General features: G+C 47.1%; 1 long non-coding RNA gene across 1 annotated transcript; it reads right to left on the bottom strand.

Moving 5' to 3' along the window:
* Positions 1-2,635: 2,635 nt before the first annotated feature.
* On the bottom strand, positions 2,636-13,990 carry LOC128097491 (uncharacterized). Its single transcript, XR_008213877.1, has 2 exons — positions 12,947-13,990; positions 2,636-7,076 (listed from the first exon to the last, which is right to left on the bottom strand). It is a non-coding gene; the product is annotated as an uncharacterized LOC128097491 (long non-coding RNA).
* Between the last annotated feature and the right edge of the window lie 18 nt (positions 13,991-14,008).

Here is a 14,008-nt window from a genome sequence, read left to right as displayed (position 1 = left end):
ATGAGAGTAGGAAATTGGAGCCATTCTGCTTGGCTTGAATCCTGTCTTGACTTACGGTGTAATCATTGACAATCCAGTGATTGTGTATCCCTTTCGTGACCTGTAAAACAGAGACGGGACCGCACTTGGATTGGATTGTGTGTTGGATTGCAAAGGAGTTAACTCTGACCTTATCATGTGGGTAGCACTCAGTGAACATTAGATGTTAATGTGACTCTTCTGTTCACTCTGTAGCACAGGCTGGCCGGGAACTCATTCAAGTAGCCCAAGCTGGCTTTGACTTGACAGTGATCCTATTGGTGCCACCTCCAGATTGCTGTTTTGTTTGTTTGTTTTTCAGGACAGGGTTTTGCTATGTAGCTAAGGCTGGCCTGGAACTCACGATGGCTCTGAGTTGTTGCATACCCTGCCACTCCTGGGGAGAGGGAGGTGAGAACATTTGTCTGCTTTTTCTAGGTAAAGAAGCTAAGGTTGGGAAGGTTAAGCAAACTTCCTAAGTCAAACAGTCAAATAGAAGGGATAGGGGTGAGACTTTGCCCTCTGTCCCATCAGAGAGTAGTCCACTGTCTGCCAAGTTGAACAGACTTCTTCATGGGATTTCTTCTCAAGGACATTTCCCCTGTCCTATTGATTCTATTGCCAAGGGGTGGAGTTCTTTTTGTTGTTGGATGGTGGTTTGTTTGTTAGATGTTTGTTACAAAGCTTGTTCAGGGTGATCTTGAACTCCAGACCATGCTCTTCCACTCCCAAGCTAGGAGTACAGGTCTGGGACACCCTGCCCGTAGGGTGGGGGTGGAGTTCTTCTTACTTTTTGTTTCTTGAACAAGGGATTGAAGCTTTGGTATCTCCCATGCTAAGCATCCCTCACCCTTAGCACCCCACCCCCTGCTTCCATTTTTTGTAGATAGGATTTTACTCAGACTTATTTTGAACTCATTCTGTAGCCCAGGCAAAGTTTCTAATTTGTTAAATTTTTGTGCTTTTAAGAGAGGGTCTCACTGTGTGTTTCACCTCATGTACATCCCTGGCTGGCCTGGAACTTAGTGTGTAAACCAGTGGTTCTGCCCCAGTGAGGCCAGAGGGCAGAGCCTGTTTAATCATCGCTGCTTGATCAGGATAAAGTACTTCTCCAGCACCGGGCCTGGCCGTGTGCCGCCATGTACCCCGCCATGATGACAATGGACTGACCCCCTGAAACTGTAAGCCAGCCCCCAGTGAAATGCTTTCTTTCATAAGAAAAAAAAATCATCACTGCTTACTGGTTGGCTAATATAAACATGAAACACTATATTTTCCCCTAACATTTGGACAGTTGGTCCATGGAACAGTCAGCTTTGTATCACTTAATAACTGACACCGGCTACTTATGAAGTAAGAAGAGGTTTATGTTGACCTATAGCTCTGGAGACCCAAGTGTAAGATTAGGGAACTGCTGGTGGTAGTGTGAGTTTGGAGAGAGGGAGAGAAAGAAGCAGAGAGAATATATATATGTATATATGTATATATGTGTGTGTGTATATATATATATATATATATATATATATATATATATATATATGGGGGGGAGAGAGAGAGAGAGAGAGAGAGAGAGAGAGAGAGAGAGAGAGCATGCACTTTTGAATGTATGGCTCCCAGTGATCTAAGAACCTTCAACAAGGCCCCATCTCTCAAAAGGCCACAAGCACTTCCCAGTACCTCCCACCTTGTGGACCAAGCCTTCACATATGCACCTTTGGGAAACGTTAATCAAAACACAGTCCAGGTGATTCTAGCATATTTCTACGTTTGGCACCATTGAACTAAATGAATGGTGTCAACTGTTATGCCCAGATCACAGGGACCCCCAAAAGACCACCATGGAGACCGAATCCCACATGTAAAAGCCAAGAGCCTTTATTTCAAGCTCTGAGCTTGGTCTCTCGGTCTGTCCGACGCAGCAGTGAGAGCAGAGAACCCTGAGCCCAGGCAGGGTGGGATTTTTACCATAGCAGAAGTTGGGGTGAGGAGATTTCCAGGGTCCAGGACCCTGATTGGCTGACAAGTATCTAGGGGTATCTGTAAAACAGATATAGGTATGTGCTAGACTCAAGGACATCTGGCCATCTTATCTAATGGTTTGCAATGTTTGGGATGTTAGGTACTTCCTCATCCCTGGGTGGATCCCTGGGTGGCTGGGTGTTGCCTGCCAATAAGCCTTTCACAGAAGCTGTGTCTAGGCTCCTAAGCCTGTCATGGCTGCTGTGTGGTCAAGCTGTTTTGGGGCCCCTCCACATCAACCAGTAGAGGTGAGACAATTTATGTTTGTAGTTTCTGTTGAGCCAAATGTTCTTACTCTCATTCATTGGCAACTGCCTCTGAGTACTGGGACTACTGGTGTTACTCCACATCTGACGCATGGCCCCCTGCCCACCTGTATAAGCTCGGGGTTGGCTCAGTGCCCACATGCTGTAGGGCCTCCATGTGCATTATTAAATGAACAAATGTGCCAGAATCAGTTGGCAGTCAAGTAACTCACCCAAATCAGGATTGCTTAAATGTTTTCCATTGATCCCTACATACTAGGCATACAAATCAATCATTTAATGGTAATGAATGACAGAGATACTAATTTTAAAATAATTCCTTGGCATACGTATCATTTTATAATCTTTATTACAGAGGAAGGAAAATTTGCATACTAATGAGATAGACATGATATTTATTTTTCCATAAAGAATTCAATCTTGGTTAGGTGTGGTGGTGCTTGACTTGAATCCCAGCACTCAGGAGGCAGAGGCAGGAGGATCTCTGTGAGTTCTAGGTCAGCCCAGTCTGTATAGTGAGTTCAGGGCGGCTAGAGCTACGTAATAGAAAAATATTGTCCAAAATGAACTAAATCTTGCTGAGAGTGGATACACACAACTAGACTCCCAGCCTTTGGGAGGCAGAGGTGAGAGGATGAGGAACTCAGGGTTATCCTCAGCTACACCTTAAGTTAAGGTTCGCTAGGGCTAAGTGAGCCTATGTTTCAAAAACAAATAGCCAACTAACCAAAGAATGAAATTCTTTCTGAATAGTTGCTGAAAGGTTTACAACACGCCCCCACGGTCGGGCGTGTTCGGATATGCCCAACAGACACTTCCACCTAGCCAGTTCCAGGTCAGGATAGCCATTTCCGGGTCAGGGCATCTTGCGTGACCAAGATCCGTGACGTTCCATTGGCTACGTAGGCGCGCAACGTGGCCATGTGATCTACGCGCTTGCGTGTAGTAGTGACGCTGATCTGTCCACGCCCAGCCTTTAAAATCCGGCGCCATGTTCCCGGTTCCTTCTTCTTCTTCCTCCTTCTTCTCCACACACGTGTTTCCCGCAGGCCTGTTCACTCTCTGTCCCTTTAATAAAACTCTTGTTAGCGGATTCTGTCGTGTTTCGTGGCATTTCCTTGCAGGGTAAGAACACAACGCAGCCGAAAAACTAACATTTTGGTGCCGTGACTCGGATCTCTGTGAGTTCGAGGCCAGCCTGGGCTACCAAGTGAGTTCCAGGAAAGGCGCAAAGCTACACAGAGAAACCCTGTCTCGAAAAACTAACATTTTGGTGCCGAAACCAAGTGGGCGCTTCCGGGCACCCTGCGCCTGGAAACCCGTAACCGGGGACTGCAACACTCTGCTCCGTACGCGACAGACCGCTCTCCATTTTGCCTGACCGCAGAAATTCCATGCAACACCGCTTTCTCCGATTGGTGAGTCCCCCCCATTTTTCGGCCAGTGTAAACGGTTTCCTGAATCTGTGAGAACAACCGGTACCTCACAAGTATTCTTGAGACCGGGGGAACCCCCGACCACGGTCTTCATTGGCTACGGTCGGCCCCTATTGCAGGCCTCAGATTTCTAGCCCTCTCCCACGTCTGCAGCCTGAGATATTTCTCGCGTTGGGACCACCACCGTTGGGTGCGTCCTGGGGGCCACGTGGGGCCGACACGTTCATCCGACTTGATGAAGCGGCAGACGCTGTCTGGATTCCCGGGGAATCCTTTCCTCACGTGGCAGGGGCCCCCGCTTCTGTGGCTGACGAGCCAAGGAGCGGCTTGTGCCCGGGATCCGTCCTTGGCCTTGGGGACGCCTGGGGCCTTGGCTCCGGATCAAGTTTGTTTTTTTATCTTTTTTATTTTTCTGCCTCTCCGCTGCAGACATGGGAAACAAGGCTTCCAACCCTGTTAGTCCTTCCTCTCCGTTAGGCTGTCTTGTTGAAGCTTTAAAACCTCTTAGTTTAATGCCTTACATAAAGATTCCTAAGATAACTCATCTATGTTCTAAAAAATGGCCAAAGTATGCTTTAGAAAACAACAAAAAATGGCCGCCGAGCAGCTCCTTAGATCCCGATATCTTACGGGAGTTATCTAATTACTGTCAGCGCTCAGGCAGATGGCAAGAGTTGCCCTATGTCATAGCATTTTTCTTTCTCAGTGCTAAACCGTCTCTTCTGGATTCCTTCTCTCCTGCTCATATGCTCCTGGCTATGCCTGAACCGGAGGATTCTCTGACTCCGGAATCTCTGACTCTAGATCCTGCTAACGAACCTCCACCTATTCGACCTCCAGCTCCAACTCCTAGAAAACCGTTCCTTCCGCTCCCCTTCCAGATTCTTCTTCTTCTAAAGCTGCTCCTTCCTCGGCAGCGGCCGGTTCCAAAGGCCCTGCCCTAGCTCCAAACTTCACTCCTCCTACCACCCGCTCTCGGGCTGCTAAATTGCCTGATTCCAGCCATCCAAAACCTTCCACTGTTCTCCCTTTGCGAGAGGTGGCTGGTGTGGATGGACTGATTAAAGTTCATGTTCCATTCTCTCTAGCATAACTCTCTCAGATAGAAAGTAAGCTGGGTTCTTATACTTTTAATTCTGCTGCCTTTATTAAACAGTTTCAATATATAACTCAATCTTATAGTCTTACCTTTCATGATATATTCATGATACTTTCTAATAACTTACTTCCTGAGGAGCGCAGGCGGGTTTGGGAGCAGGCTAGGATTCACGCAGACGAAATTCATCAAACTAACCTTTCACACCCTCCAGGAGCTGAGGCGGTTCCTGACCGAGAGCCACACTGGGATTATAACACCCAGGGTGGCTGTCTAGCCAGAGATAGGTTTATTATCTGTCTCCTGACAGGTCTCCGTAAGGCTGCCCTAAAACCAGTAAACTATGAAAAACTAAAAATGGTTAATGAAGATGAGGACAAAAATCCGTCTCATTTCTTAGAGCGGCTCACCAAAGCTCTACTTCAGTTCACTAGCTTAGACCTGGAGAGCCCTGAGGGCAGGCAGCTGCTAATAACCCAGTTTGTCTCACAGAGCTTCCCTAACATTAGGGATAAACTTAAACGTTTGGAGAACGGCCCTCTAACTCCACAGGCAGATGTGCTGGTGATAGCGTTTAAGGTGTTCCATGGTAGAGATGAAAAAGCCCATAAAAGGAGCTGCCAGATGCTGGCAAGCACTGTCCGACCGGCTCCCCGAAAGCCATCTGGTCCCTGCTTCAAGTGTGGGAGAGAAGGCCATTGGGCCCAGGCTTGCACCACCGGCCCATGAAGGGCACCGACAAAGCCTTGTCCAAAGTGTTGCCAAAAGGGTCACTGGTCAGCTGACTGTCCTAATGTCCCAAGCGACATAGGAACGCCAGATGAAGACCACCCTCCAGCTGACTTTGTAGGCTTGGCTTACAGCGAGGACTGCTGCTGCCTGGTTTCTGCCCCGGCCACTCCCATCTCACACAGGGAACCTAGGGTAATTATAAAGGTCAATGGGCAGCCCCATCTCGTTCCTTTTGGACACCGGAGCTACCTACTCTGTCCTGAGAGAGTTTTGGGGGTCCACCTCTCCTGCTCGTCTCCCTATTGTCAGGGTTAGGGGACAGCCTTATCTACCTCATCAGACACCACCACTCAGTTGCATTTTCAGAGGCATCCCTCTCACACACACATTCTTAGTGGTGCCAAGCTGCCCTGTACCTTTAATGGGGAGGGATCTTCTAGCTAAGGTAGGAGCGTCCATTTCTTTCGCTCCACACATTCGCCTCATCCCAGACATGCCAGCAGCTCCTTTACTTCTCCTCCTAGCCACTCACTCTTCTGACTCTAACAATTCCTTTCCCCTACCAGTCTCTCAGGTAGACACAGTCTCTCAGGTAGACACACAGAGCCGGAGGCAAAAGGGACCATCAAAAATATCCAGGCGGTAAGGAATAATGTAATACAATAATCTATCATTGTTCGATACTCAGTAACTGATAACCTGTGTTTCCTAAATGCTAACCTAATAAGGGAAACCGGTGCCTTAAATAAACTACCTCTAATAAGGCTTGTCTCAGATAGAAATTAAGCAGAGTACTAAGGCCAGATCTACCTCAGGTAAATATCACATGTCTCTATCTAGACAGGCCAGATCTACCTCAGACAAATGCCAACTCCAAAATAAAATAATAATGATTCTTTCTCTCTAAGCCTTTTCTATGTCAACAGTATCTTGTCAAACAGAAGGTTCCTAGCTACAACACGGAGGGTTCCCAGCCACAGCACAGATGGACAGCCGCAGAACGAGGGGACGGCAGAACTTCATTCCAGGACCTGCCCACCATCATCCCAGGACTTCACAAGATACCCTCTCATCCCCCTGCCCCCCAAGAGCCAACCAACGCCCACTATTCAGCTGGAAGCAGTCTTTGAGAGAAACGTCGCCCCCATACCCAGGCAACCACAATTTTTTTCTTTTTTAAAAAAGGAAGAGTCAGGGATGAAAGGTTTACAACACGCCCCCACGGTCGGGCGTGTTCGCATATGCCCAACAGACACTTCCACCTAGCCAGTTCCAGGTCAGGATAGCCATTTCCGGGTCAGGGCATCTTGCGTGACCAAGATCCGTGACGTTCCATTGGCTACGTAGGCGCGCAACGTGGCCATGTGATCTACGCGCTTGCGTGTAGTAGTGACGCTGATCTGTCCACGCCCAGCCTTTAAAATCCGGCGCCATGTTCCCGGTTCCTTCTTCTTCTTCCTCCTTCTTCTCCACACATGTGTTTCCCGCAGGCCTGTTCACTCTCTGTCCCTTTAATAAAACTCTTGTTAGCGGATTCTGTCGTGTTTCGTGGCATTTCCTTGCAGGGTAAGAACACAACGCAGCCGAAAAACTAACAGTTGCTACTTCAGAACTAAATAAAATGGGTGCAGTAAAGGAACCCAAATAACTGCTCCACGGGTGAAAAGGGAAAGGCTTATGCCAAACCGCCGAGGCTGTCTTCCCGGAAGGCAAGCAAGGGGGAAGATTTCCAGAGTTAAATGGGAACCAGAGAGGGACTGAGGGAGCCTAGAGGCTAGCATTGCCTTGGACAAGTTAATAGGCACCACAGTCATATGTTAAGGGAAAGGCACATGTTCCTCTCACCAGAGATAAGGAGAATGTTTCCCTTTTAGCAAGCAGGAACTTTCTTCAAGCCTCTGAGGGAATGGTGGCTTTTGTCTGAATGCCTGACCTTGGGAGAAGGACTTTCTTCGGGGACCAGACAAGGACGCAGAACGCCATCAATGCCTTTCCGAGATGATCAACGTTTTGACTTATATTAGCCAATGCTGAGGATCCCACGTCCCATAAATACATTTACATCAGTGCTGGGGACTGAATCAAGTCTTCATGATTGCATTGGAGGTACCTCACAGACTGATCAGCTGCTAAAAGTAAATCTTAGAGAAAAATTTAAGATATATATATATATATATATATATATATATATATATATATATATGATATGCGCCATAGACGGGCTAATATTTTTTTCTGCTGAAATTTTATATAATCTAAACTTAAAGTTGTTCTGGGTGACTTCTGGGCATCAAGAAACTGTGAGAGCCAAAGTTACATTTTAAGTTTTAATTACTATGCCTTAGAGATCTGTGAAACATAAATGCCTCTGATCTGCAAGCCCTTTGCCCAAGGACAGATAGTTCCTGAAATGCTGGAGGCTACTGTTTATGGGAGATAACAAGTCCTAAGTTTTCACTCCACTAAACAATTTGTTTGACCCACCTGTACCAGATGTGCTTGATCACATGTGGGCAGGAGGTATGTGAGCAGGAAATAACGTCAGGATATATGCTTGCCCCTTATTGTACCTCATGGGAAAGGCAATGAATTATGGGTTTTCCTTCTTAAGCCCTTGCCATACTTGATGCCGGGTCATTTCCCAGGAACCTGGGTATGGACCTAGCCAGAGCCCATCCACCTGGCCAGCATTTAATTAAAGCTTACTTCAAATTTGGCTTTAACCTGTGGTAGTGGTCTTATTCTTCATTGGTGGGATTAACCAAACACAAGCCAAGACTCCGATCTCATCAAGAGGACCCAGAGCCTGTGGCTTCAGACACTGCTCAAGGTCTTGGAGGAAAAAAATGGATGTAGCTGTTCAGATTAGAGGGGAGAAAGTTGACACCACAGTGAAGGGAGCCCATGGGGACAGGTGTCTTCTTGAGCGAGAAAGACAATTTTAGGTTTCTAAATATGGTTCCTGACAAGACAGGCAAATGAGGGTTTTCTTCAGAAAGGTAGTTTTTTTTTTTCTTTTCCTTTTCCAGACAGAGTTTCTCTGTGTAGTTTTGGTGCCTGTCCTGGATCTCGCTCTGTAGACCAGGCTTGGCCTCGAACTTGGCCACCCAGTCAGAAAGGTAGTTTTAATGTAAAGATCGGAACCTGGGTTCCAGATGTTCCGTCTCTGATGTCCTTGACCTATTAACCTGCTCTTTATCTTCTCAATCAGCAAAGCTCAGCTACGATTTTAGAGAACGAAGAATGAGGGTGTGTCCCCAAGGACTCACAGCCTCAAAATCAAATGGCTACACCAGGATCATTTAAAACAAAGTTGCACTGGGCGGTGGTGGCGCAAGCCTTTAATCCCAGCACTGGGGAGGCAGAGGCAGGTGGATCTCTGTGAGTTCCAGGCCAGCCTGGTGTACAGAGTGAGATCCAGGACAAGCTCCAAAAGCTGCACAGGGAAACCCTGTCTCGACACCCCCAGCAAAAAAAACAAAACAAAACAAAACAAAAACCCAACAAAGTTGCTCTTCCGGCAAACCCAGTAATAACACAAGAAAGTAAACGAGGGACTGGGGAGATGGCATAGCTGCTAGGACCTGGGTTTGAGTCTCAGCATCCACACAATGGCTCATAATCATTCTAACTCAAGTTCTAGGGGATCTGACACCCTCTTCTGGCCTCAGTGGGCACCAGGCACAAGAATGGTGGACAGACATACAGGGAGGCAAAACATTCATACACATAAAATTAAATACATCTTAAAAAAATGCCTTTAATAAGTCAAAAATTAGGGCAGGCCATATCTCGAACTGATGCCCCTGCCTCAGGCCCATATGGATTAAGCAAAGAATCAAACTAGAGTTACCTGTGCAAAATTCCATGTCTCCAGGCTGAAGCTCACCTGTTCATCTGACCTTCTGAGAAATCAGGATTAGAACAATACAGGCCAATCAATCTTCCAGACAAACCAATTCCTATCAGGGTGATAATCAAGAGCCCTCAGGTTTAACCCTTACACAGATGAAGTGACCCCACATGACCTGATGTTAGTGATCATCTTCCTATTGTCTTCCTGCCATTGCCTTACAAAGCACAGAACCGTCAGTTAGGTGTGGTGGCCCAAGCCTGTAATCCTAGCCCCCAGAAAAAGGCATGGGGATCTAGTAGGCAATGTCAGGCTGAGACTTTCAAAAACATCAAGGAATCCCAAACCAAAACAGATGTCATGGGTGTCACTTTGGGTCATTGGGAGAGCCTTGGGGACTGCGAGAGTTCACAGTGAGGTCTATGGCAAAACATAGTAATACAGGATGTAAGGTGGGCACTGTTACTACACCATTAAGGGAGAACTCTATAAATAATATGGAGCACCTTCTGGGAGTTGTCATAGCAAAAGAATGGCTGTGCCCCTTTCCGGCAGGGTACTCCATCATATAAGGACAGCGACTCAGAATATTTAGCACGAAGAAGATATGGTAGCTGGGTATGGTGGTGTACACCTTTGATCCCAGCACTTTTGAGACTGAGGCAGGAGGATATCTGTGAGTTTGAGGTCAGCCTGGTCTACATAGTGAGAATCTAAGTTAGCCTGTGCTACATAGTGAGACCCTGTCTCAAAAAGTAAAAAAAAGAAAGCTGGTTCAGACCATTATGGTTAAGGTGTTTGCTACAGAAGCTGACAATTCTGTCCCTGGGCAGGAAAGGGTTGACTCCTGCAGGCTGTTCCTGTCTTAACACAGGTGCATGGCATGCATGGACAGATATCCCCTACAAAAACACAGGCACACAAAATAAGAAAATAAGTTTAAAATGGCAAAGTTTCAGTGGTACAAGATGACCATTTTGAAATATGTGGTCTTTGTGCAAAAACAAATCAGAAGAGTCCTGAGACTCCTCAGCAAATAGTGGAATGAATCGGTCTGGCATGGTATAATCACTACACTTGTGTATTCATGAGTGTGTGTGTACATGCATGTGAAAACCTGAAGTTGAAGCTGGCTATCTTTAAGAAATACACTCTGACTTATTATTTTTAACAGTTTAAGCAACATATTTACTATCCATTAACAATGTACTTGCTTCTTCTGGGACTATTGAGATGGTTCAGCAGTTAAAAGCACTTGCTACTCTTACAGAGGACCTGGATTTGGTTCCCAGGACATACGTTGGATGGCTCGCAATTGCCTTGAATTCTAATTCCTGGGGAATCCAATACTCTTTTCTGGCATCTGAGGGCACCTGCACACATATGTTACACATACATACATTCACACACATATTAAAAAAAAAAACTTTAAAGAATTTTACCTGCCACCCTCCCTCCCTTGTTTTGGAGACAAGAGTCTCACTATGTAGCCCTGGCTGTCCTTGAACTCTGAGATCTGCCTGCCTCTGCCTCTCTGGTGTCAGGATTAAAGGTGTGTACCACTATGCCCATCCACTCTTACAAAGTTTTTAAAAAAATTGTTTATTTATTTACTCTGTGTGTGTGTCTGTGTGTCCATAGAGGTCAGAGGAGGGTATTGGATAGATCTCCTGGAACTAGAGCTACAAATGGTTGTGAGCGCCATGTGGGTGCTGGTAATCAAACCTGAGTCCTCTGGAAGACCAACCAGTGCTCATAACCACTAAGCCATCACCTCAGCCTCATCCATCCTTCCTTCCTTCCTTCCTTCCTTCCTTCCTCCCTCCCTCCCTCCCTCCCTCTCTCGTTTCTTGAGACAGTCCTGTGTAACAGTCCTGGCTGACCTAGAGCTCACTTTGTAGACCAGGCTGGCCTCAAACTCAAGAGATTGACCTGCCTCTGCCTCCCAAGTGCTGGAATTAAAGGCGTGTGCCACCACTGCCCCCACACTTCCAATTTTAACAACATAAGTACAAATCCAATATTTATCCTAGCACTTGGAAGCACAGGCAGGTGGATCTCTGCGAGTTCCACACCAGCTTGGTCTACATATGGAGTCCAGGCTATCCAGGGCTACACAGAGACGCTGTCTCAAAAGAACAACAAAAAGCATATTTCCTATGGGTTTTACAGTTTTATTTTAAGTGGATGGGTATTTTGCCTCCATATATGTCTGTGTACGACATGCATTCCTGGTACCTGAGGAGGCCAGCCCTCTTGGAACTGGAGTTACAGATGGTTGTGAGCTGTCATGTGGGTGTAGGGAATGGAACCTGGGTCCTCTGCAAGAGCAGCCGGTACTCTTAACTGCTGCTGAGCCATCTCTCCACCCCTATACCGGGCTGTGTGTGAGAGAGAGAGCTCTCACTATGTCTATGTAGCCCTGGCTGTCCTGGAAGGCACTCTAGACCAGGCTGGTCTTGAACTCAAGAGACCCAATTGCTCCTTCCTCCCAGCGCTAGGATTAAATTTGTGAGCCACCATGCCGAGCCCTACTGGGCTTTTTAAAGAGATAAAGTCAGGTTTGTGTGTAGCTAAAGTTTTCCTGCCTGGCCCACAGTCAGGATAAATCTCTCTCACCTGCCAGTCCCACAGTTGCTCAGACCCGACCAAGTAAACACAGAGACTTATATTGGTTACAAACTGTGTGGCTGTGGCAGGCTTCTTGCTAACTGTTCTTACAGCTTAAATTAATCCATTTCTATAAATCTATACCTTGCCACGTGGCTCGTGGCTTACCGGCATCTTCACATGCTGTTTTTCATCGTGGTGGCTGGCAGTGTCTCTCGGACTCAGCTTTCTACTTCCCAGCTTTATTCTCCTCCTTGTCCCGCCTACACTTCCTGCCTTGCCAATGGCCAATCAGTGTTTTATTTATTGACCAATTAGCAACACATTTGCCATACAGAACATCCCACAGCATTTGTGTATCTTCGAAATCATGCCAAGATGAACAGCTTCAGGTTGTTTTCTCCAAAATGCACTTCTGTTTGTCCACTGCATTTTCAAGGTTCCCTGAAGACAAGCAGCTAAATTTCCCACCAATGACACCACTATCACCGTGGTGAACTATCAGAGTCCTCCTGTTGAATGGAGGACCAAAGGAAGGTGGCTCCCCTTATATTCTGAGATGGGGTCTCTCATTGGACCCGGAAACTCACCAATCTAACTGGACTGGCTGGCCAGTAAGTCCCAGGGCATCTCCTGTCACCACCTCCCAGCACTCTACCCAACCTTTTACACGAGGGTGCTGGGAACTGAACTCAGGTCCTCATGCTTCTGTGGCAAGCACTGTGTAAGTGAACCACTTCCCTGGCCCTCAGCCACGTGCTTTAACAAGCTCTCCAGGTGGATCTGGTGTGTGCTCTTGTCTCATAATCACCGTAAAGAACCATCAGCTGTTTATTACAGAGTAGGAACCTGAGAGACTTAAGCCCCCCTCACCACCCCGGCTTTGTGTTTCCCTTGTTCTTCAGCAAAGACTCACCTAAGGAGCTCTGAAGAAAGTCTACAGCACCTCGGGATACTTTAGGAAACGAGTCTATAGAACAAACGTTGGCACGGCGGTTGGTGGCCTGAGTGTGGTGTCTTGTCAAGGCTGGGTGTGGAATGGCAATGAGGGGAGCTGGGTTGGCAAGACACCGTCCCAGGCTCTGTCTCCTGCCTCCAACACCCAACAGTCAGGAATCCAGAGGAGGTTCTTTCCTACAGTGTCCCCACTCTACGGCTCCTTACCATCTCTTCTCAGTTATGGGTAGCACTGGTGAGAGGTCTGCAAAGGAGTCTTGCAAGGCAGGCCGGAACCTTAGGAAGAGAGGTGGGACACACCGAAGTGGGCAAGTAATGGAAATGGGATTCTAGTGACTGCAGAGGTGATTATCCCAGTAGTTGGGGTGGGAAACAGAGCTTTCATGGAACTTGGAAACAGAATTGAGAGAGGAGGCAGAAGGGCTTGGTGACCCATTCCTGTAATCCTGATATTAAGAAAGCTGTGGCAAGAGCATCGTGAGTTCAAGACCAGCCTAGGCTACAAAGCGAACCCCTGATTCAAAACAAAACAAAGGCAGAGAGAGTCATGTTGCAGTATGGCTTCGTATATGGGAGGGGCAAGGAAAAGAAAAGCCCCATTTGAGTTGGTGAGCAGAGAGTTGGGAATAACACATCCTGGGCACAAGACGTCCTGGAATCATCTGGCTATAGGTCGGAGTACAAGCGAAAGGCAACCTTTTATTCCCCATTTCCAGGGCGCTGGGCTTTGGAGCCAGTCAAGGGTTCAAAACTATGTCTGCGACTATGGGGGCAGGATTCGATCACTTGTCGTTGCTGTATATCAAGCACACAAAACAGCGTTGGGCACACAATAAAGTGTTTCTTTCTTTTCGGTTTTTCGAGACAGGTTTCTTTGTGTAGCCCTAACTGTCCTGGAACTCGCTCAGTAGACCTTGCTGGCCTGGAGCTCTGAGATCCCTACCTGCCTCTGCTGGGATTGAAGGTGTGCGCCGCCGCCACCACCCAGCTTTAGTGTTTCCTTTTTTTTTTTTTTTTTTAG

Source organism: Peromyscus californicus, unplaced genomic scaffold (genome assembly GCF_007827085.1).
Source record: "Peromyscus californicus insignis strain IS unplaced genomic scaffold, ASM782708v3 Scaffold_5__1_contigs__length_169319896, whole genome shotgun sequence".
Lineage (NCBI taxonomy): Eukaryota > Metazoa > Chordata > Mammalia > Rodentia > Cricetidae > Peromyscus > Peromyscus californicus.
This window is presented reverse-complemented; position numbering and strand designations above follow the sequence as displayed.